We start from the raw sequence: 26,410 nt of genomic DNA, 5'->3' as shown, positions 1-26,410 counted from the left end.
AGGACCAGCATTTGCAATAGCACAAAGCATCATGCAAGCTTCCAAAGAAGGGAGGCAACCAACAATTCTATCCAGCTATTACGCCTATGAACCACATCAAATACTAGTCTGGCATGGTTACCCAAGGGTGCAGTAGTGGCACACATACCTTGATGGTAGCCAACAGCTCTCTGATTGCACTTAAGATCTACTCAACAAGAGAGAGACCATACCTGATACTGGAAACTTAGCTAACTGCCCTGTTCTAGTTATGTCATTCTTATTGAAGGAAAACCAATAACCACTAATTTACTAAACCAAACCAACCCCTAACAACAATCTGTAAACATGTGTTCTTATCCCACAGATAAGTGTAATCTTCACTCTTAGTTGAGAAAACTTCTCTTTGCTGTAGACTGAGACCAATACAGTTAACCATATCCAATTAGCATGCAGAGTTGTGGAATCCAGTCCCAAAGGATAACTCTACAAAACACTCCAACGTCTAAGGATGAGGACAATTGTAGATGAGGAAACAGAATGATTGTAAAAGCCAGACGATCAGGGAGTCTTCTGTGAGAGTATGTCTCCTAGTAGCATCCCCAATTACACAAACATGACTGCCCAACTGTGAGCTCAACAAGATGGAACCAATGGATATGCCAAAGTGCACAGGAAAAAGTTCAAGAGAGCTGTCAATCTTACACAAAGAACTAGAGGCAATTGAGGAAAGCTGAGAACATAAGCAGCAGCATCCCCCAGGGAAAAGCATACCAATTTATGTTTCAGTGCCAAACAGCCAGCCATGAAAACAAACACTCAAGTAACATTATACAGACTGAAAAGGTAATATTTTGGAATTTATATGCACACACACATATATGCAATATTAATTAATGAAAAAAGAGGCAATGAATCTGAAGAAGAGCAGAGAGAGGTATATTGAAGGGTTGGGGTTAAGAAATGTAAGGAGAAAATGTGATTATTGTATAATTTTAAAAATAATTAAAAAGCATAGATAACAAAAATATAAGCATACTAGTAAATAAAATGGAAAAATAACAGTGTCTACATGAAGCCCTTTCTAGAAAATGAAGACAGATAAGCACTCTTTAAATAATATAAAGTCTTGGGTGTGTATAAGTAATGTGGGCAATTGAAAATTAAGATATTAGGGAGATGAGATGCTCATAGGGTTGTGGACAGAGTAAGTATAAAGTAACCTGCTCAAGAATGCCTCAGTGAGAAGTGGTGATCAGAGGCCAGTCTTAAAGGAAATGAAGGCAGAATTCCCAGCAAAACAGATGATCCATGCTAAAGGATACCACCCATGAGTTCAAGTTTTGTAGCCTCAAGAACTAGAATTTAAGTTGTTAGAAGTTTAGGTGGGAAAGATTGCAGGTGGGGTGAACTTCAGAGGCTTCACAAAGATTCCATATGAGTCATATTAATTTTTAAAAGCTACTGGTTATCTAAGTGGAAATGTCTGAGTAAGTGATTAGATACATCAGTTAGGGGTTGAACGAGAGGTCTGGGCTTTAGTTGTCAAAATCTAGATGACACTCAAAGCCATGAAAACAGATAAATACATGAAGGCAGTGGATTCAGATAAAGAGGGTAAGATGTCTATGGACCAGCCCTGGGCTGCTTCTATACTCACTGAGGGAGAAAGAAGAACATGAAGCTGTACAGAGATGTCACTGTCCTGAATGGCACAAAATACTGGTAGTCCACATGGGGTGTTTCTAATAAGCAAGAAAGATAAAAACAGCACAGAAATAGCACATGAAGATCACTAGTGACCTTGAGGAGGAGAGTGCCAACATTACAATGCAGAGCTGTGATTTCTGCTTCATCAAGCTGTAGCTTTCTACAGCGGGAAGTGGGAGTTGGGAGGAATATGTAGATGCTTCTCCCCACTCATGCGTTGTTTCTGTGTGGAAGTCCAGGGCAGGAAAGTATTGGGATCTTCTACCAACAACACTCTGTGCTTTGGAAGTTGTATCCTGAGAAGCTTCCAAGCGAATGCTTTCCTGCACACTGACATTGGACTGTTTGATCTGAACATGCATTAAATTGGTAAGCGTCTGTGGTGGTTGTGCCTTTGATGTGGGTATTTTCATTCTATATTTTCTATTTTATTGAAAACTGTTTCTGGTCTTCCCTGTCTTCTTTATTGTCCTTCCCAGGAAAACAGTCAATTGACTTTTTGCTGATGGCAGGAAGAATTAACATCAATGTTCATAGTTACTGTACTGCTATTCAATATTATGTCCAGTTTTAACATTCATGATCTGTTGTCATGTGGTATAAAGCTTTGATACATGAAAGATTTTGTTTTATTAACTTTCTCCCTAGTATTTTTCTGAAGTTTGTTTGGTGGAATCTGTTCCAGGAGAAGCCATGGTGTTTTATTGTGATCAAGTCTCGCACCCCACATGATAGTAGGAAACCTGTTTGCAACCATACCTCTTTCTGAGATCAAGCCATGCTTACCCATCTAAATTTCTTGAGGATTGCTATTTCTCCTGTTTTGAAAAATGCTATTTCTCCTCTTTCTACCAGGCTTAGCCTGCCTATGGTATTTGGCATACCTCCAATTCTCCATGATATTCTTGTGTTAGTAGGAATTTCATATTTTTTGAACAGCTTTTCATTAACACAATCTCAAATTCAAAGTTGGCAAAAGATGTCTTTTTTTTGAGAAAAAAAAAATAGTTTTCCTAGTAAAAAGGAAGTCTAGGCTGGTTTTCTGACATATGTTACTGTATTTACAAAATAAACTGTTTTTAGGGATCAGTTTATAAATTCAACATAAGGTTTACTATTTCTCTTCAGTTCCTTTGAACTTTGAGTTTTCCTATATAGCTGACACAGGAAACCACGTGGAATTTAGTCACCACATAGTTGCAGAAATATACAGTCAATCCTTTGTTTCTGCATTGTGTGGCTAATTGGAAATGTGACTTTGGGTTAAAGAAACTAGGATTGAATTCTGGTTCTGCCACCAACAAGTTCTGTAATCTTGAAGGTCACATCTATTCCTGTAAATTTCTTTTTATCATCTGCCAAATAGGGATAAATATGAATGAGCCACAAGTTGCTGCCTTTTAATTATTCAACAAAATGATTGAATGTCTGTTTGTATGCCAGGACCCACATTAAATGCTGAAGATGGACCAGGCTAGATATGACTCATTTGCTCAGAATATCAAAAATAGGTATGTGAACCCAATAAAAACTGAATGTTATCATTTATTCAATAAAAGATTATATTGTAAATATAACATTTTCATACACATGAGAAATGTTGGCTTCAGTCTATAAAACAACCCTGGATTCTTCTCATATATAAGGATCTCTGAAATAGATGGAGAATTAAAAACTGTAAAGTCTCATCAAGTGGTGTAATTGCCATGTGGGCATGGAAAATATAACATAAATATAAATTGTCAGCTCCCTTAAAATCTCTTTGAGTTAAGACACCATGATGAAGCAATTATCTCTGTCTTCATTGTACTTGAGGCAAACTTCAAAGTCATCTTCAATTTATATGAGACTAGGAAAAATTGTGATGTAATATTTAGTGTAGTAGGTTAGACTTCCTTAACCTCTGAAAATAGTAAGTGATTGGGTATGTCACTGAATCTCTGCAAATAATAAATGTTCTGGGTACACTTTCACAATAAAGTGAAAAAATATGCAAGAGACTGAAATCAAGAATGGCCCCTATGTTTGAGGCTCATATGTTTGAATAGTTGGTTCCCATTTGGTGCAAGTGTTTGTGAAGGATTAGGAGGTCTGGTCTTGGAGAAAGCGTTCACAATGAATGGGCTTAGAGGTATCAAAAGGCTTACTATCTTTCCCAATGTGCTCTCTGCCTCTTGCCTGTGGTTAGAGATCTGATTTCTCAGCTATTCCCATATGGACTCCACCCCTCTGAAACCATAAGCCCAATGAAACCTTTATATGTTGTCATGGTGGCTTTTTGTTTTTGTTTTTGTTTTTTACAGCAATAATACAGTAACAGACATACCTCCTGACACTAAAATACCCTTATGAATCTGCATTTATCTTTCTTAATGAATGTAATAATTTATAATCTTAGGTAAGCTGTCTGATTTTTTGAACCTTCTCAATTATCTTACTTGTAAAATGGAGATATTAATAACATTTGTTGTGAAGCAAATAATAGTGCCTGGAACAGAATGATCACCACTATATTTGCTATCATAGTAAAATTGGTGGAGGTAATAATACTTAAAATTAGTAGCACTCATGATATATTTTTACTAGATGGATTTCTATTAAATATTTCTAGGAAATATATTAGATAAATAAAAATACCCAAAAATGCAAAGTTGGGAATTTTGACAGTGTCATATGTACATATACAAATCATATGATCATTAATATGGAAAATCCCTTTAGAGATAAGATGTGAGATTTAATAAAATATTTTATTTAGCATAGCAGCTAAATTAGTACAAAAACTCCATTTAATTTCCATACTCATACAATATATTACAATAATATTGGTTGTAATTGTATCGAGAAATAAAGGAAGGAGAAGCCTAGCCCAAAGACACAAAAATATTATTATTATTGTTATTAGTAGTAGTAATTTTTTGAGACAGGGTTTCTCTGTGTAGCTTTGTACCTTTCCTGGAACTCACTCTGTAGTCCCGGCTGGGCTTGAACTCATAGAGATCCACCTGCCTCTGCCTCCTGAGTGTTGGGATTAAAGGCGTGCACCACCACCGGCTGGCCAAAAAATATTTTTAACAAAATCATAGAATAAAACTTCCCCACTCTAAAAATAGGTGTAACTGAAAGTTTTCCTGTGCCCATCCGGCTCCTGTGTTCTCAAGGTCCTGCAGCTGCTCAGACCCAAATGAACACACAGAGGCTTATATTAATTCTGAACTGTATGGCCTATTGGCTCAGGCTTCTTGCTAGCTAGATCCGACATCTTAAATTAACCATTTCTATACATCTATACTTTGCCATGTGGCTTGTGGCTTACTGGAATCTTTATATCTTACTTCTCATGGCGGCAGCTGGCAGCGTCCTCTGTGTTCTGCCTTTCAACTTCCTCCTCTCTAGTTAGAATATCCCGCCTAATCCTATTCTGCCTCCCCATTGGCCAAACAGCTTTATTTATCAACCAATCAGAGCAACATATTTTCACAGCATACAAAAAGACATTCCCCCATCAAATAGATGTGTCTATTTAGGTACGAGAAGTATACAGAGCCCTTTGTCTCATTAGCTAACATACTAGGCTGTCTTTTCCTTGACAATTGCTGTCCATCTCAGTCAGGGAATCAGTCTCTCCCTGGAAACCCACTGGACTGGGTAGACAGGCAAACAGTCTTCCTTTCTCTTCCCATGCCTTTCCTCACTTGCCAACACACAAGGCAGTCTCTCCCTGGAAACCCTCTGGCCAATCAGAGACGTAATCAGGTAAGTGATTTTTACTTTCATTCCTGTTCTCCAATTCTAATTTACTAGTGCCACTCCCAGTCCTGTAGCATACCACCTGCAGAGGCCTATATCCCTTCTCTTCCTCCATTCCCTGTGGAGTGCACTGATCCTCCTGCCATACCAAGCCTTCTTCTCCTTAGTGAAGAGAAGAAGCCCCTCAATCTTCTAGACTACCCCCATTCCTGCATCTCAGCTAGAAATACCTATAAACAAGTTTTACCTTCAACCCTGAGTGGTCACACCTGGCAGGGCCCTACAAGCACTGCCTCCCAGTTGACCCACAGTCATCATAGGCTCCAAAGATCCAAGAGGGCAACCGAAACCAAAGATCAGAAAACTGACTCAATAAAGATCAGACCAGATATCAACACTTAGAATTACAATTATTCCAAACTCAATTGCCTGGGGTCCAGTGTGAAAACACAATCAAAATAGACAGGAAAATATACCTCCAAGAGAGCTCAGTAACCCTACTATAGTAGGCTCTGAGAAATGCAATATAGTTGAAGTCTAAGACAAAGTATAAGAACTTGAAGTATAAGACAAAGACTTCAAAATCGTTATGAATATTTTCAAGGGCCTTATAAAAGATATGAATAAATCCAATAATGATATCAAAAAAATACATACAGTGGAATGAAATGAAGAAAACACTTCAAGACACAAAAGTAGAAATAGAATAACTAAAGAAAACCCAAACCAAGGTCAAACTTAGTATGAAAAATCTAAAAGCTTACACAGAAACCTCACAAACAAGCCTCACCAATAGACTATGAAATGGAAGACAGAATCTTACGCATTGAAAGCAAGATAAAAGAAATGGATACCTCAGTCAAAGAAAATGTTAAATTTAAATAAAAGCACATCCAGGCACAAAACATTAAGGAATTCTGGGACACTATGAATAGAACAAATATACAAATAATAGGAATAGAGGAAGGAAAAGAAACCTAGATCAAAGGCACAGAAAAATATTTTTGACAAAATCATAGAAGAGATTTCCCCTAACCTAATGAAGGAGGTTCCTATCAAGGTTCAAGAAGCACACAGAATACCAAGTAGACTGGACCAGAAAAGAAATTCCCCATGGCACATAATAATCAAAACACTAAATATATAGACCAAAGAAAAAATATTAAAACCTGAAAGGGAAAAAAAACCATGTAAAGGTAGACCTTTACAGGGTTAGAATAACCCCTGACTTTTCAGTGGAAACTAAGTGAGCAGGGCCTGGATAGATGTGCTACAAACTCTAAGAGACCACAAATAGCAGTGATATTAGTGAGACTACTATACTCTGCAAAAACATTCAATTAAAATAAATGGAGGAAAAAGACATTCCATTATAAAAATCAATCTTAAGCAGTATCTATCTACAAATATAGTTAGGTTCTATAAATCCAGAGTAAGGTGTTAGAAGGAAAATCTCAACTTGACGAGGTTACCCACACCCAAGAAAACACATGGAATAAAAAATATCAGATCAGAAAATTGAAGGGGAGAATACCCACACTATAATAACAAGATAAGAAGAATGAACAAATACTGCTCATTGATAACTTTCAATGTCAATGGTCTCCTTCCCCCATTCACCCACCTGAAATAAGACACAGAGTGACAGAAAGGATTTGAAAACATAATCTAACCTTCAAATGCATCTAAGAAACACATGTTAACACCAAGGACAAACACTACCTCAGGTTAAAAGGATAGATAAAGGTATTTCAGGCAAGTGGACCTAAGAATCAAGACAGTGTGGCCATTTTAATGACAAAATAGAATTCAAGCCAAAATTAATCAGAAGAGATAGGAAAGATAGGAAAAATCCACAAAGAAGATTTTACAATTCTTATCATCTATGCACCAAACCAAAGTGCACTCAAGTTAAAAACAAAAACAAAAACAAACAACAAGCAAACAAAAACTGTACTACAGCTTAACTCACATATTGATCCTCACACAGTGACAGTGGTTGACTTCAATACTCCACTCCCACCCATAGAAAGGTCATCCAGACAAAAACAGAGGACTGATGGAACGAACTAATCCCATAAACCAAATCAACCTAACAGATATTTACAGAGCATGTCACCCAAACACAAAGGAATATACCTCCTCAGCACCTGGAGGAACTTTCTCCTAAACTAATCACATACTCAGACACAAAGCAAATCTGAACAGATAACGGAAAATTGAAATAACATTCTGCATCCTATATAACCACCATGGATTAAAAATGGATATTAACAACAACAGAAACAAAGAGAAGCTTACAAACTTGAAAACTGAGCAGCTCACTACTGAATGAAAAATAGGTCAAGACAGAAATTAATAAAGAAATTTAGTGTTCTATAATTGAATGAAAATACAACATACCCAAATTGATGGAACAAAATAAGGGTAATTCTAAGAGGAAGTTTATAGCAATAAATGCCTACATTAAAAAAAAATTGGAGAGATCTAGTATCAGTAACTTAACCGAAAACCTGAAAGTTCTAGAACAAAAAGAGGAAATGATACCCAAGTAGTGTAAATGGCAAGAAATAATCAAACTCAGTATTGGAACCAATAAAATAGAAACAAACAAACAAATAAAAAATTTGAAACAAAGAGTTGGTTCTTTGAGAAAATCAATGTTTGACAAAACTTTAGCCAAATTAACCAAGAGGTGGAGGGGAAAGATCCAAATAAACATTAGAGACAAAAAGTGAGACATAACAACAGACACTAAGGAAATTCCAAGAAGCATACGGACATACTTTAAAAACCTTTTATGCCACTGAATTAGAAAATCTAAAAGAAATGGATAATTTTCTTGATTTATACCACTTACCAAAGTTAAATCAAAATCAAATAAGCAATTTAAACAGATCTATAACACTTTAATGAAATAGAAACAGACATTAAAAATCTGCCAATCAAAAAAAGTTCAGAGTTAGATGAATTCAGCACAGAATTCTACCAGACTTTCAAAGAAGAGTTTAACACTCCTCAAACTATTCCACAAAATAGAAATAGAAGGAATATTGCTAAGTTCTTTTTCTATGACCACAGTTACACTGATGTGGGGCATACATGGGCTGCAAAGAGGGTGCCTAGAGGAAGTTAGACAAATAGAGCTTAAGCTTTAAGCTGTTTTGGCCAGAGAGTGGATACAAATGGTACCAGAGGAAATTATTCTAAGCTGTTTATGCAGAGAATAGATACAAAGGATGGCTAAGGGGGAAGTTAGCTTGGATGGTTTGTATGGAGATTAGAGACAAATGGTGAGGAAGGAAGTTAGCTCAAGTTATTTATGCTAAGATAAGATACTAAAAACAGGAGATGATGTCAGGGCATAAACAATTTGTAAATAGGGTGACCTTTAAAATGATTGGTTGGTTCCCTCACCCCCTGCTAGGGTTCTGAGGTTTTCTGGTATAAAAGAGGCTTACTGCCTATCAATAAACCAGTTCTTGCTTGACTTGACTCCCTGCTGCATCTGATTGTCTCCAGGTAAGAGGGAGACTGGGGAACAGGTGAGCAGCGTGCACTTACCTTTCCTTGGTTCCAGGCCATCTCTTCACAAGTAACCTAAGTTCCTGGTGGGGACGGTCCCCATACTCTGATACCTAAACCACATAAAGACCCAGCAAAGAAAGAAAATTACAGACAAATTTCCCTTATGAAATTAGATGCAGGAATAGTTCAGTTTATATAAACTGATAAATGTAATCCACAATATAAATCTACTGAAGAAAAAAAAAATCATTAGATGGGAGAAAAGGCCTTCAATAAAGTCCAACACCCCTTCATGTTAAAAATTCTTAAGTGGCTAGGCATGCAAGGTTCATACTTCAATATAACAAATGTGATTTACAACTAGTCCTCAGACAACATCAACCTAAGTGAAGAGAATCTCAAAGCATTTCCACTAAAATGAGCAACAAGACGAAATCGTTCATTCTCTCCATACCTATTCAATATAGTACTTGAAACTGTAATTAAAGCAGACTGAAGCTAGAAGGAGATGAAAGATTTACAAATCTGAAGAGAAGAAGTAAAATTATCTTTATTTGCAGATGCTATGATTGTATACACTAGTGACACTAAACACTATATCAGGAAAGTTTTACAACTGGTAAACACTTTCAGCAAAGTAGCAGAATTCAAAATTAATACACAAAAAACAGTAGCCTTATCTATAAATGACAAAAAAAACTCAGAAAGTTGTGGAAATAATACTTTCATAAACAACTTTCATAACAGCCTCAAATAATGTAAAATATCTTTGGCTAATTCTAATCAGGAAAGTGAATGATTTGTGTAATAAAATCTTTAAGACATTGAAGAACAAACAGAAAATGTCAGAAAATATAATGATCCCCCATGCTCATGAATCAGTAGGATTAACATAGTAAAAGTGGCCACCCTACTGAAATCAATCTACAAATCTACAATATTTCTTTATATGGAAACATAAACACACACACACACACACACACAGAGAGAGAGAGAGAGAGAGAGAGAGAGAGAGAGAGAGAGAGAGAGAGAGAGAGAGAGAGAGAACAAGGATAGCTAAACAATGTTGAATGATAAAAGAACTACTGGAGGTATCACCATCCTTGATTTCAAGTTGTAATATAAAGCTATGATAATAAAAACAATATAATATTGGCACAAAAATAGACACACTGATCAACAGAATTATGTTGGAGACCTGACATAAATCCACATACCTATGGACATCTGATTTTTGATAAAAATGTCAGAAGCACACATTGAAGAAGGACAAAGTCTTCAACAAATGGTGCTAGCCAAATTGGATGAATGTGTGTAGAAGAATTCAAATATTTCCATATTTATTGCCTTGCACAAAACTCAACTCCAACAGGATCAAAGATGTCAACATAAGTCGAGAAACACTGAATCTGATAGAAGAGAAAGTGAGGAATAGTATTGAACTCATTGGTATAGGAAGGACTTTTTCAGCAGAATATCATTAGCATGAGCATTAAAATAATAATAAATTGGGACTTCATAAAACTGCAAAGCCCATCCTCAGTGATGTATTTCCTCCTGCAAAGACACACCTTCTAATCCTTCTTTTTCTTTCAGTTTCACTCCTTGGTGACTAAGCATTCAAATATATTAACCTACGGGAGCCATTCTTGTTCAAACCACAGTAGGCCATAAGAACAACAATTAATAAATCGTGACGTCATGAAACTTCAAAACTTCTGCATGACAAATGACACTATCATTTGACAAAGGGACAGGATACCAAAGGGGAAAAATTGTTATAAACTGCAAATCTGAGGGTCAATATCTAAACTATATAAAGAACTAAAAAACCTGGATATCAAAAAAACAAATAACCCAACTAAAAATGAACTACAGATGTTGGTATGTAAAATGAATAAAAAAAATCTTAAATTAAAAAAAAAAGAATTCTCAAAAGTAGAAACACAAATGGCTGAGAAACACTTAAAGAAATGTTCAATATTTCAATATCCTTAGTCATAAAAGAAACACAAATCAAAATTACTCTGAGATTTTATCTTACATCAATCAGAATGGCCAAGATCAATAAAACAAATGATAGCTCATGCTGTGAGGATGTGGGGAGAACACTTACCCATTGCTGATAGGACTGGAAACTTATACAGGCACTATGGAAATCAGTGGGCAGTGTTTTAGTAATCTGGAATAGACCAACCTCAACATTCAGCTTTATCATTCTTGAGTATTTACCCAAAGGACTCTATATCCTCCTACTGAGACACTTGCTCACTCATGTTAATTGCTGCTCTATTCATAATAGCCAGAAACTAGAAACTGCCTAGATGCCCATCAATGGAATAATGGAAAAAGAAAATGTGAGTACATTTACATAACAGATTATTAATCAGCAGTTAAGAAGTATAAAATCATGAATTTCACAGATAAGTTGATGGGGCTAGGGAGAAAATCATTCTGAGTAAGGAAACCCAGACTCAAAAAGACAAATATGGTATACATTTGCTATATCACATATGAATGTTATCTAAGTCTCTGATAAGCAGTCTACTATCCATATGGCAACAGAGGTTAGGTTTAGAATAAGAGACTGGGAGGTAAAGCACCCTATGAAGGGGAAATACAGTAAGATAGTTATGGATAGATGAGGAAGCTGGAAGAGTGATCAAACAAAGGAATGAAGAGGGTAGTAACACAGGTAATATGGAAAAGGAAAGTTGTAACTAAGGGTCATTTGAGGGCTTCTATAAAAACAGGACATACTACAAGCTTCCTAAAATATATATGAAGACTTAAATGGAATTGCCAAATAATGAGAGAAATGAAGCTTCAACTCAGTATCTTTTGTCACCAAATGAAGCCTCTAGTTTGGAAATGGGTTATGTCTAAACAAGTTGTTGGCCAAAAGGGCCCCATGGAAATCCCCAAACAATACAGACTGTTGTTGGTTCCACCCCACAAACTGATGGTAAGGTCCTTTTTCCTGAAGACAAAACATACACAAGTTATTAAATGTGGAGGAGTTGAATTGGTGTCTATTTAAAGTCCTGCCACCTATTGGCAAGTGTTAATGATATGGGAAGATACCATTCTCACTATCAAAGGAGAAAAATAAACACCATTCCAGCTATAGATGTGAGTACATAGCCTGCAGTAACTACAGAAACCAGAAAAGTAAAACGGGACCATTGCCTGGATAGAGGGATTGGGGAGAAATAGAAAAGGAAGTGGAAGGTAAAAGTGATCTGAGCAGGGAAGTGGAAAAGAGGGGCTCTCTAGGAAGTGGAAAACAAATACAGAAGAGGGTGAGAAGAGGGCAAATGAGAATAATAGGATACAAATATCTAACAGTGTAAATGGGAAAAGGGAGCTCCTTAGGGAAGAAGATGGGAGGTAAATACACAAGAAGGAAGAGTTGAGTAAAATAACAGTAAGATGTCTGAAAAGCCACAAGGAACGTACTATTAACTCTTTCCCCCACAAATCCCCAAACCTATGATACACATAACTCCATATTTAAATGTGCATATGTAGTTTTAAGATCTTAAAACTATCAAAAGAGAGACGGCTCAGTGGTTAAGAGCACTGACTGGTCCTTCAGAGAACCAAGCTTTGATTCTCAGCACTCACCTGGTGATTCACAATCATTTGTGACTCAAGTTCCAGGGCATGGATTCCTTCTTCTGGCCTCCATAGGCACTAGGCATGCAAGTGGTACATAGCCATATATGCAGGCAAGTCACTCATACATATAAAATAAAATAAAAATTAAATATATAATATATGCTTTTTTTAAAGGGGGGAAGTTTAAATGGAATCAATGCATGGGTGGACAGCATAGCTTCCAAGACATGGGTTATTAAATGAAATTTTCAGAATTATTAACAGGATACTTCCCTAGATGTTATTTGGTCATAGAGGCCACAGCCATAGAGACAACCAAAACAATACACAGTATTTCCATTGCTCTTGGTTGACTACTATAACTAGATTGTAAGACATTATTGCTGAAGACTCCGTTTACATTGGATGCAGGACATAGAGAAATCAACTGTGAACTTACCAGGAATATTCCTTCTGGCTAACTTCCACAGTTCCAGAAGGTGTTGTGAAGGTAGCTGGGGGTGAAAAGACATCACTTGTATTACCTAGCACCAGACACTGAATGCTGTAACATTGACATGCTAATAAGATGCACTCACTGGTGCAATAGTCGCATGGAAGTTATGGGGGAAATCAACTGTTCTTTGATTGAATATAAGGCTTGCTCCACTGGAGTGCTTTCATGCCTGGGATTGTAAACCTGCCCCAAAGCCCATGACTGTGAGATCATAAGCCCTAGGGGAAACAGGTTGTTGTGTTGTTGTTTTCCTGAATGGTCACACTGTCTATTTGTATTCTAAATATTCATGTTTCTATCTATTTGTGTTGCTCCCAACTTTGGCCAGAGATGCTTTTTTTTCCAGTGAGTAGTCGTTAATGCAGAGATGTAGAGACCCACAGCTTGTCAAAGCGCCAAACATAATAACAGTAAGTGCTCTGTAGTGTGTGGTCATTTACATTAATCTTCCACCAGCGAAGGTTCAGACAACTTCACTGAAGAAGTGGTTGAAACAATGTAAGATTTGGGACATGGGGAGCAGGGCTGTGAAATTCTGAGTTCAGAACTTGACCTGACTGCACAATTAACAAACAACAGCTTTGGTTATTTGCAAAGACCTACATGAGATCAATGTGGTAAAAATTGGAGCATGGATGAGAAGTCTCTACCCCTAATCAAAGAGCTATTGGCAATAGATGACTGCTGAGCGAGGGAGAGTTACCCTCTTTTGGGGGTGTGGCTGTTGATATATGATTATATATGATGAATGATTATATATGATGAGTGATGTGTTATGGATTTATGATGTTGAACAAGGAAGATTTAATGTATCTGTATTTCAATTTCTATATGTGTAAAATGTGAACAATAGTAATAGCTGCCTTATGAGTGGACACATCATTGAAATATGCATTTCCTGGATAGCAAGAAGATAACATCTCTGTGACATATCAGCTGCCCTTACCACCTCTTCCTGCCAGCATATACAGGGCGAATATTTAGGAGTGTTAATTCAGATTCAATAGTTACTACACAAATCTGACACAAACTTAGTGAAGGAGTCCTTATAGCCTTCCTATGGTAGGAATCCTCTAGAAATGAAAATTTCAGGGTAATTTTTAAAACATCAAATAATTACTTTAAAGTAATTGTCTGAAGCTTGCTTTTTCATATTAATCTATATACATTTTGACATTCTCTTATATTGCCTAGAATATTCCAGTTTAGCAATTATATAAAGAACATGCCTGATATTTGGCACAATAACTAAATTAGAATTAAATGACTATTACTAGTTACCATTCCTGTGAATTTCCCGAAGTTCTTAGAATTTTCACTGTAATAGTGTATGCCTCTCAGTCTCATTCTGTCCTGTGAATTTGGTAAGCATCTTCTCATTTTCCTAATGATGCTGGATCACAAAGAACTTAGAGTGACTAAAACTATATTGATAATAAGATTATTTAGGTTTTGGATTGTACATGTTATTTTCTATTATTTTCCTTGTTTCCTGTGTGATGTACCAAAAGTAAAAAATAAAAACCTAGAAATAGATGGTTACAAGATGAATACTCAGTTGGGACTCCTTATGGTCAATTATAATCGGGCCCAGATGGTTAGTGCTCTGAGCTACTGGAGACCCCATTTAATGCCCCAGTTACTTACCACCATACAATTAGGGATAGGCATCCACTAGCATTTAATAAAGGGGAAGGCATAAGCTGGTGGAAAGAACATGGGCTTTGAAATCCGTTCTGGAATCATTTTTCAGCTTTGCCACTTGTTAGTCATGAGATATTGAATAAGGAAGATTTAACATTTCTGCATTTCCATTTCTATGTGTGCAGAATGTGAACAATAATACCTATCTTATGAGTGACAAGTGGGACACGGAACAAGAGGACCTGTGATTATTCTTGACTAAGCCAGTACCTAGCAGACATTCAACAAATAGTAGCTGAATCTGTATTTTAATTTGTCATGATTTGACTCTGGAATGACCTCCAGAGGTTCATGTTTTGGGTACTTGCTTACAAGCTGGTAGCACTGTTTCGGGAGGCTAAGTGATATGGGGACTATAAGTCACTAGGTTTGAGCCTTTGAAAGACAGGTCACTCCTGTTCCTCCTAGCTCTGTGCCTTCAGGTTCCTACCATGTACAAAAGCTACCTCTGCAAGCTTTTGCCTCTGTGGAGGGAGTCACTGTCTTGCTGTGACTGGCTGCACCTCCTCTTCCTTCTCCTCCTCCTTCTCTTCCTCCTCCTCCTTCTTCTTCTCCTCCTTCTCCTCCCCTCCTCCTTCTTCTCCTTCTCCTTCTCCTCCTTCTTCTTCTCTTTCTTCTCCTCCTTCTCCTTCTCCTCCTTCTGCTCCTTTTTCTCCTCCTTCATTTTGTACACTCTTACCTCAGTTTCCCCTTCCTCCTCTCCTTCCAGTCCCTGCCCCTCCTCCCATCTCCCCCAGATCTACTCCTCCTCCGTTTCTCTTCAGAAAAGAGCAGATTTCCCAGGGATATCAACCAAATGTGGCATAACAAGTTACAATAAGACTAGGCATAGGTCCTCATATCAAGGCTGGATGAGGCAAACCAGTAAGAGGAAAAGACTCCCAAAAGCAGACAAAAGAGTCATAGATAGTCTCATTCTCACTGTTAGGGGTCCCACAAGAACACAAAACTACACAGCCATAACATATACAGAAGACCTAGGTCAGACCCATAGAGGCTCCCAGATTGTCCGTTCAGTCTCTGTAAACTGTTTGGCTGTGGGTCTCTGCATCTGCTCCCATCAATTGCTGGATGAAGCCTTTCTGATGATGACTATGCTAGGCTCTGGTCTATGATTATAGGAGAAGATCTTTGGGATTAATTGACTTCTTTTTTTGCAGGCGGTGTTTGGTTCTGTCCTGGGTTTGAGCTATGCAGCCTCTGGTTCCTCTAGGCAGTGTCAGGTGTGGGCTTGGGCTTCAAGTTGGACCAGTCATTGGTCGGCCACTCCCACAAGTTCTATACCACCTTTACTCTGGCACATGTTGCAGGCAAGACAAATTGTAAGTCAAAGGATTTGTGGCTGGGTTGGTGTCCTTATTGCTCTACTGGGAACCTTACCTGGTAACAGAAGACAGATAGTCCAGGCTTCAGATCCCCATTACTAGGAGTCTTTGCTAGGGTCAACTTCATAAACTCCAGGGATTTTCCATTGCATTAGGTTTCTACCTCACTCCAAAATGCCCTCCAATTCCAGTCAACTATCCCAGTACTTCCTTCATTTCCCTGAAACTTGATCCCTCCTGTTCCCACCCTTACCTGTGCCTCCAGTCCACCCATGGAATATATTCTATTTCCCCTTCCCAGGGAGATCCATTTGTCCCCGCTTAATTCTTCCTCATTACCTAGCCTCTCTGCGTCTGTGGATTGTAGCATGATTACCCTTTACTTTATAGCTAATATACCTTTATAAGTAAGTACAAACCATTTGTCTTTCTGGGTCTGGGTTACCTCACTCAGGATGATTTTTCTAGTTTCATCTTTTTGTCTGCAAATTTCATGATGCCATTTTAACTGCTTTCTAATAGTCCACTGTATAAATGTACCACATCTCCTTTCTCCATTCTTTGTTTGAGGGACATCTATGTTGTTTTCAGTATCCTGCTATTATGAATAAAGCTGATAAGGCAAACCCATCTTTTCTAGCTTCAGTTGTTTCTCTTTGGATATTTTGTAACAGTGAGAAAAGAAACTAGGGCAAGAATACAGACCAGTATAAAATACAGATTTTCCCTCTCACGGCTTGAATGTGTTGCAAACAGAATTCGCAGTAAATGTGTGTTGGAGGCCAGGCTTTGGGGGATGCAGACTCTGTTGTGTTAATTTTGTTACAAGGGGGTCTTCTGGGAGTGTCCTTGTTCATCCTTCCTCTTCAGTTTCTGCTCATTGACCATTCAGTAACAAGGCTGTCATCAGATACTGGAACCTTGATGTTTGACTTCTCAGGCTCTAAATTTGTGGGGAAAATTTCATTGTACCCATTTGTAGACGTCCATCATAAAGGCCCACAGTGGGCTCTCCTAAGCCTCACTAGCTAGTTAGTCAATAAGTCACTGACAAAGGACAGCAAGGCAGCCAAGGCCAAGTCAAATAAAAGCAGAGAAAAAGATTCTGGAAGACTAGAAGACTGAGAAACTCAGTTTCTGTTAGGACATCATTCTGTGCTCTCTTTGAAAAAGACAATATTCTGTATATACCAACTAGGAAGACTCCTGCTAGAGAAGAGGAATAACCTGGCCAAGAAGTATATGTACATTCTTGTATAAGACCACTAGATGATTATGGTGGAGTAGAGATAACATTAGGTGGCTTATGTTCTCTGCTTTGGCATTCATAGAATCTTCTCTCTCTTTGAACCTCTCTTGATCTAGGACAGTGATTCTCAACATTTTTAGTGCTGCAACCCTTTAATATAGTTCTTCATGTTGTGGTGACTCACAACTATAAAATTATTTTGTTGCTACTTCATAACTGTAATCTTGCTACTGTTATGAATCATAAAGTAAATGTCTAAAATACAGGATATCTGATATATGGCCACCCCCTCCAAAAGGGGTTGTGACTCACAAGTTGAGAACGACTGATCTAGGAGGTGAGGACAAATTTTATCATTACTTTCAACACTAAACAAAGATGAAGTAGAAAATGAGAGAAAGAATGATAAAAATCAAGATATAGGGTAACAATTTGTAGCTTTCAATGGCAAAGGAGCTTGGGATTTTTATTCTATGAGCAGGAAAAACCTCAAAGGCTTATAACCAAAGCATGGGAAGCAAATAATAGTTTCAAAGACAATCTGGCCATAGATAGATGACCATTTGTCAGACAAGGTGGTGTTCCAGTCTCTACTGTTTGAGCCCATTGTCAAAATGAGTTTGGGAATGAAGAAAGTTTTGTCCTTTATCCATTTTGGAGAAAGCCTTCTTAATCAGGGAAATGGAATTATTAGCACACTGGTGGCCTTTTGTATTCTGTATTTTAAATTGCTAATTCAATTTATTTCTGGATAAAATATCAGTATAAATCAAACCTGTTCACAAAACTGACAGCTCCATGGAAAAGATGATAGGAAAAAATGTTCATATGCATGACTAAGCCATATTTTAATTTAAGCAAGTGTTCTGTGTTCTGATTAAATTATAAAGGGAATGATGGCATCATGGGGACACTATAACTCACTGAGTTGGGGTCCGATTTATCTCTACAAATAGTATATCCATAATGTAGCATTGGGCTTTTTGGAAATATTGAGCTTCTAGAATAGGCCAGATCTGAATTCAAATTATGAATACAGAGTTCAGAAGGGCAAGGACTTCTTGGCCACCATTATAAACTCCACCAAGGGAATTTATCTGAATCATGGTTAGTACGATATAGATCTTTATCGTTACAATGTTCAATGGGAACCCAAGCTATCACATGTAACCACTAGAAAACACTGAGAGAGTGAGTTCATCTTAGGCTACTTCAACAGTAAAATAGAGACAGTAATAACTACTTTACAGAGTGAACACAAGTGCTATCATGATATGGCTTGTAAGATGGGATAGCTAATGTACTTACTCCATGAATGGAGACCATCAACTGGCCTTCACTTTTGAGGTGTCACCCACCATGCTTTGCTGTATTGGACCAATGGCTGGGACCCTAACTGAGACAGCTACTTTTTAGGTTTCTATCATCTGTAGGGATTGGTAAGGACATTTTACATACAGATTATCAATTGTAAAAAATGTATTTTCTTAGGTGGTAGAACACTGAACCATTTTATTTTTAATTAGCAATTAGCTCATTAAAGAAAATGGGTGCTTACATCATGGACACACTCTAAAATTATTATTTTCTGTCTTCCCAGGCACTGTATTAAAAACAAACTAAGTTGTATTTTATGTGTAAATTTGTATATGTAGGTATGTGTCTCTGTAAGTATGAGCATGAGAGTACAGGAGCCCATGCAGGCAAAATGTATCACATACCCTGGAACTGCAGTTAGCGTCAGTTGTGACCTACTGAGTGTGCGTACTGGGAATCAAACTGAGGTCCTCTAGAAGAGCAGAAGGCACTCTTAACCACTGAGCCATCTCTCTAGCCTGACACTGTATAATTTTTAATTTTTGTTACAAATTCTCTATTTCTTGATTTTTTAAAGTCAAATTATTCCCAATTAAAGATGAGGAAACAGACTTAGAGATATTGAGTGTAAGTTCACAGTCATACATTAACTAAGCAATATAATTAACATCCATGGAGAACTTTTGAGTTCAAAGCCATTGTATTTTATAGGTGAATTCCATATGATTTGTTTGAGTAAATTAATGGGCAAAGGCCAGTCATACTTGATTTTAACTTTCTTCCAGTCTCAAGATGCTCTTTTAGCTCCCTGCACGAAGATATTAAAAACAAGAAATCTGGCTTTGGTTCAGTGGCTAAAAGCATGCAATCTGGAATGGGTAAATTCTTGTTCCACTATTCAGAAGTGCACATCAGTCTTCCAAGAGCAAGGACATCCTTTTGATTGATTATGTACTCTCCTTTCCACAGAAAGAAAAAAGAAAGGAGGTAAAATATAACAAAAAGGCCAAGGTAAAGAGTCTATGGAGTTAATGCTCATAATGGCAGCAACTAGCATTTGTTCTGTGCCAGCTACGTAACTGGACTTATACTGTGTGCTTTACATATATTACTTTGCAATGGTTCTCTGAAGGCTTACTGTTTCCTACAAGTTATAAAAAAGAAACTGCTTAAAACTCTCCATTGCCTTTCTGACCCACTTAGGAAGTACTATGTTTCTTGCTGTGGCTCACAGAGCCTTCCTTCCATGACCAATTCAATGTCATAAATCGACTTTTGGAAGCATAATGTTGGAAAGGGGATTCATACATGTAACCTATGCACTACCACAGATATGGAGATACTCAGAGGAATCATGCCAGAATCCCACACTCTCCCTTCCTCAGCCTAATGTGAAAAAGCTGCCTTGATTCAGGCTCCCAAAGTCCAAGAAAAATGGAGTAGTACTGGAGACAGGTATTTCCTTAGAGCTAAGAGATGAGAAGGACACAGTACTGCTTTGAAATGCTGAAGATACAGAAGGATGCCATTTTCTTTCTTAAGAGGATCTTTTTTTTTTTTTTTGGTGCCATGGGGGGAGGCTATGTAGATGTAACCAACCGTCTTATTAAATAAGAAACACAGAAACAATGTAAAAGAGAAAGCCGAGAGGTCAGAGCTCAGAGCTAAAATCTCACCCTTCCTCCTGCTGTCCCAGCTTCGCGAAAAGAGACCTACTTCCTCTCGGTTCGTATTTTTAAAGTATGTTGTTCTGCCTTCTCATTGGTTGTAAACCCAAACACATGACTGCCTCGTCACTGTCTGAATGTACAGCCCCCTAGGTCTTAAAGGCGTATGTCTCCAATGCTGGCTGTATCCCTGAACACACAGAGATCTTATGGGATTAAAGGCGTGTGCCACCACCGCCACACTCTTGCTATGGCTCTAATAGCTCTGACCCTGAACACACAGATATCTATGGGATTAAAGGCGTGTGCCACCACCGCCACACTCTTGCTATGGCTCTAATAGCTCTGACCCCCAGACAACTTTATTTATTAACATACAATCAAATTAATATTTCAGTACAAATCAAAATAATATTTCAATACAATTAGATTACCACCACAAGGCTATTTGCTAATTGCCATTGTGAGCAAATCCAGTTTTGAACCAAATTCAACTGTACTTTCTTTGAGGACTGTGGAGAAGAGAACATGCAAGATAGAAAGATGGGGTCTGGAAAGATGGCTCAGCAATTGAGAGCACTGGTTACTCCTTTAGAGGACAAGATTTCTATTCCCAGGGCCCACATGGTGACCCACAACTGTATGTAACTCCAGTTCTCTAGGATTTGATGCCCTCTTCTGGCCTCCTCAGGCACTGGGTATGCATGTGGTACATGCATGCAGTCAAAACATCTACACACATAAAAACTAAAATTAATAGAAGAAAGGAAGTAGGGGGTGAACTCCTGCTGGAAGTGTGCCTACCTAAGCTCCAAGGGATGTGGAGAGAAGAGAAACACCACAGGCTGCCAGAAACAAGATCTATGCAGTGAGCAAGGCATGTGCCTTGAGGCTATCAGTCCTGGGTATGACCTTCCACCAGCTCTCTAGCTCTCTCCTATGCCCACTCTTGACAGGTAGGAAACAAATTTACTTTAACAGTCTGCTTAAATATTCAGTCTTTGTCTAGCTTCAAGGCACTTTCGGACCTGGAACTTCTAATGGTCAGTGACCCTTTCAAATCAGCATCATTTGTCATATCAAATTAGCCTTGTTATCAAATGCAAGTCGGTGACATTCATCTTTCTGGTGCTTGAAACCAGTCTGAAGTAAAGTTCTCCTGTGGCATGCAGCTTGGTGTGGTGCATGAGTCACTTCCTTGGTGAGGCAATTGTCAGAGAAACGGGAGAGTTGCTGTAAGGTAAATATTGTTGGGTCACTTGAAATGTATGTAGATTTGACATTTCCCTTCTGATTAGCATGTCTACACATTAAAGCTTTTGTATGTCACATCGAGTAGTTCAGATGCCAGGGTAATGTCAGTGGACACCCGAGAGAAACTTTATTTTCCTAGTGAGGAAGAAAATGGGAGAACCAAGATGGAGACTTTGTTTTCAGTGCTGCACGGACTCTGTGATGATTCTTTCAGAATATGAAAAGGATGCTTTGAAGGGAAGTAATTTCGACTTTGATGCTTTAAATATGTATCCCCTGATTTAATCTTTTTAGAGATTATGATCCCTTATGAATTAATGGGGCAAGCAAAGGAGCAGGAATAAAGCCACTGAGTAAAGTGTCTGAGCTGGTAGTTGTCTGTAATCCACTGTGCCCCTTGGAGCAGGTTGCCTCCTGGAGATGAAATGTTCAACCAAACCCCGACAGTATCCTGATTCTGTCATTGATTTGCAAATAGAGTCAGAAATCCAGAGTATTTTGTCATCCAATTTGTCTCTTTAGTGAACATGACTATTCAGTCTCCTCTGAATACTCGAGGGGTCAAGAACTCACCAATGACCCATCTATATTTAGTTCCATGTCAAAAGTATTTGCATAATTGTAATGTGTGATAGTGGGCTGATGAGATGGTTCTCCATCCTCACACCAGATCAAGACAGTATTATTTCTCTCTTGGACTATATAAGGAATCCAGATCTTGTTCTGATTGGATATTTTTGATCTCCCACAAGCTACAATGTATTCTGTGCAAGACAGTCCTGGGGATCTTCCTAAAACTATGTCAAGCCATTTCTCTGCTCAAAGCCCAGATGAAGTCCCACTGCACTGGAAATCCCAGAAAAATTCTTACTGTGTCCTACAAATTGACATTTAAATTTGTTGTCTATCTTTGAAGTTCAGAACATCACTCTTCTATTTGTAATTTTTCCTTACCATGCACGTCTTCCTTCATTCCTGGAAACTAAGCTTTCTCTTTTTCCACAGACTTGGCACTTCCTGATACTGAACCAGGAATCAGGAATTATTCTGGAAACCCCCTCATAGCTACTTCCTCTCTATCATATATGACTCAGATCAGAAAATCCACCCTGATTAACCCTTGGACGTTGACTACTTTGAAGCAATAAATTGCTTTCATTGTGCTGGCTTTGTTCTACTTACTCTTAACCCTATTTGAAATATTGTGCTGGTTTGTAGGAATTTGTATCTGCTTTTCTGCAGTAGAATACAAGGTCCACAGGAAGATTTCACATGGCTCGAACACTATGTGGCACAGATTTGTTGACTGATGGGTATTAGTTGAAAGGATAACCACTTTTCTTTTTAATGATTTCTTCTTCAGACTGTATGTTCTTGCTCTGTTAAACACTTAGTAAAGAGTACTATGTGAACAAAGTGTGAGTTAGTTAACTATTCTGTGTTCCCTGGTAACATTTTAGCCAACTTTCTATAATTTCCAATAGCAAGAGCTGGTCTTCACCTTCCTTGGAAAGCACTCTATGCATTTAGTGCAATATTGTGTACATAGCGGGTATTGAATGGATGTTGATGAATGGGCTATATAATGGGTTTTGGGCTCCATAGATCAAGATTTTCTTGAAGGGCAGATAATTACTTCTACTTTATATCTGACATTTTAATATAACTGGTTGTGGTCATTATCCTTTAGAATTGCATCCTAGTCAATTCTTTCAAAAAAGAGAAGAAAATAAGGCAAAATTACACAGTGAGCAATCCACAATCGGATTTGCATTTAAAAACTGCTGAGTGAGCACTCCTGCCTGATGAAATTAATCTCTCGTAACTCAAGGTCTCATCTATTCAGAGAGTGAGTGGAGGTGGGTGTAAGGCATGCTGCTGGTTTCTAAATGTTGGAGGCCATCACTCTCATTTATATTCACAGGGCGCCTACAGTGTTCTCTCTCATTTTGAAGAAAGTCGGATTACAGAAATAGTTACAACAGCATCCAGTCTCTGGAGCTCAGTAAATTAAAAAAACTCCAATTTGTGTGGTCAAGATCCCTGTCCAGGTCATATACTACTTCTTGACTATTTCTTACAATCCTCATGGAGGGCAAAGTCAGATGTCTGTGATATTTGTATACTCGCTTTACTAGACATAGTCGTTGACCTACTGCAAGACAGTTGGACAGTTGGCCTAGAACAGTTAGTTTCTGGTTTTCCAAATACTGAATTAGAGTACCAAAGACTAAATGAATAACATTGGCCTTGGAGTTGTAGAGATGGTATAATATGGATAGATGTCTCTGAGTTCTTAGTGAGAAGACCTTGATCCTGACTTTCTTAATGACCACTGCTTGCTTATGATTTTGTATCGAAAAGATACCTTAAGTGAAATACAGTAGGTTTTTGATCAGTGCTCTTGTAATTGTTTGGGCAGGCATCTCTATAAATAGTTTCTTAAAGCTGGTCTGAGAAAATTGGAAGAAGTCAGCTAAACTGAATCACAAAGAAAGAATAATAATTAAAGAAAATTAGAATATAAATATGAGCAGAAGATAGAAAGGTTTATATAGCATGATCCAACGAGGGAGGTGTATATAAAGGCATATATGTTGCAGGAAATAAAAGTTTAGTGTGATTGGAACTCAAAGTAGAACGTAGCAAAGTAACAGCCTTAAAATTGGGAGAAGACAGACAGTGGATTATTTCATAAGATGTTTTGGAATTTGAGATTTGACTTGTGCATTTCTCATCTTCTCAGTGATCAGTCTTAATCCTTTCTCAGGTCCAAGTCATAGCCTCACACAGTGTCATTATGTCAGGGTTTTTTTTTTTTTTGACTGACAAGCATATGAAAAGAAATACATGGAATGTGGGGGTAAAAAACAAAGTCCCAAGCCAGTAGCCCTGGGATTGATCTCTATTCTTCTAGTTCTCACTGGGTTGGTGTGAACAAATAATTCAACTTCTCTACTCTGCTATGCTAGACTATTAAGCACTCTGACTTGTAGTTCATATCAAACATACATATTTGTGTATGCTTGTGCTTGTGTGCATGTTCCTGTGTGAACAGGTGCATGTATGGAGGCCAGAGAACAGCATCAGAAATTATTTCTCAAAAAATGTCCACCTTCTTCTTTACTTTTCTTTTCAGACAGGATCTTTCACTGGCCTGGAGCTTGCTAGTATGCTAGACTAACTGGCTAGACACTGAGCCCCAGGGTTCTGCCAGTCACTGATACTCAGTGGAAATATTGCAAGCACATGCCATTGTGGCAGGCTTTTTACTTGAATTCTGGCAACTTGAAACTTAGTCATTATTGACTGAACCATCTTCCAAATCCCAGCACATATATATTTTAGTATCCTGCCACATCTTAGCCTCCAAGTTTACCTTTCCATGTGCAGTATCTATCTGAGATCCAGCTAAGTTATGAGTAGATATTGTTTCTCATTTAAAATGAGGAAACTAAGCCTCATAAAAGTGAAGAGCTATGATCAATTTTAAATACCCAAAAGTAGAAGAGCTGGGATTTAAGAGCACATCTACAGGACTTTCTGTCGAGTGGTCTTTTCTTCAAACATAGCTGCTTTAAAGAGATGCAAAACCCTGCACAAAACTCAAGTCCAAATGATTCAAAGACCTCAACATAAGTCCAGTTACACTGAACCTGATAGAAGAGAAAGTGGGAAATAACCTTGAACACACTGGCACAGGAGACAACTTCCTGAATAGAACACCAACAGCATAGACACTAAGATCAATAATTAATAAATGGGACCTAGTGAAACTGGAAAACTTCTGTAAGGCAAAGGACACCTTCAATACAGCACAAACTGGTGGCCTACAGAATGAGAAAGGATATTCACCAACCCCTCATTTGAAGGGCTGATTCCAAAATATATAAAGAACTCAGAAAACTGGACATCAAAAAAAAAAACCCAAATAATTCAATTAAAAATGGAGTACATATCCAAACAGAGAAGTCTCAACAGAAGAATCTAAAATAACTGAGAAATGCTTAAAGAAATGTTCAACATCCTTAGCCATCAGGGAAATGCAAATCAAAATGACTCTGTGATTACATCTTACACCTGTCAGAATGGTTAAGATCAAAACCACAAATAGCTCATGTTGGTGAGGATGTGGAGCAAGCAGAACACTCCTCCATTGCTGGTGGGGGTGCAAACTTGTACAGCCACTTTGGAAATAAGTATGACAGTTTCTCAGAAAATTGGGAGTCAGTCTACCTCAAGTCCCAGCTATACCATTCTTGGGCATATACAGAAAGGATGCTCTATCATAACACAAGGACACTTGCTTAACTATGTTCATAGCAGCTTTCCTCATTCATAATAACCAGAACCTGGAAACAACCTAGATGCTCCTCAACTGAAGACTGGATAAAGAAAAGGGGGTAAATTTACACAATGGAGTATATTATACAATTGTTAAAAACAATGACATCATGAAATTTGCAGGCAAATGGATGGAACTAGAAAAAAATCATCCTGAGTGAGGTAACCCAGACCCAGAAATACAAGCACGGTATGTATCACTTACAAGTGGATATTAGCTGTAAAGTAAATGCTAATCCTGCTACAATATACAGACACAGACAGGCTAGGTAACAAGGAGGGCCGAATTTATTTATTTATTTATTTATTTATTTATTTATTTATTTATTTATTTATTTATTTATTTATTTATTTTACATCCCGATAGTTATCCTTGGAAAGGAGAAATAGAAGATCCATAGTTATCCTTGGGAAGGAGAAATAGAAGAGATCTCCTGGGTGAACTAGGCATGGGTGGGGATGGGAT

The sequence above is a fragment of the Peromyscus maniculatus genome, chromosome 2, assembly GCF_049852395.1.
Source record: "Peromyscus maniculatus bairdii isolate BWxNUB_F1_BW_parent chromosome 2, HU_Pman_BW_mat_3.1, whole genome shotgun sequence".
In the NCBI taxonomy this organism is placed as follows: domain Eukaryota; kingdom Metazoa; phylum Chordata; class Mammalia; order Rodentia; family Cricetidae; genus Peromyscus; species Peromyscus maniculatus.
The sequence above is the reverse complement of the archived record's forward strand: the minus strand, read 5'-3'. Positions refer to the sequence as shown.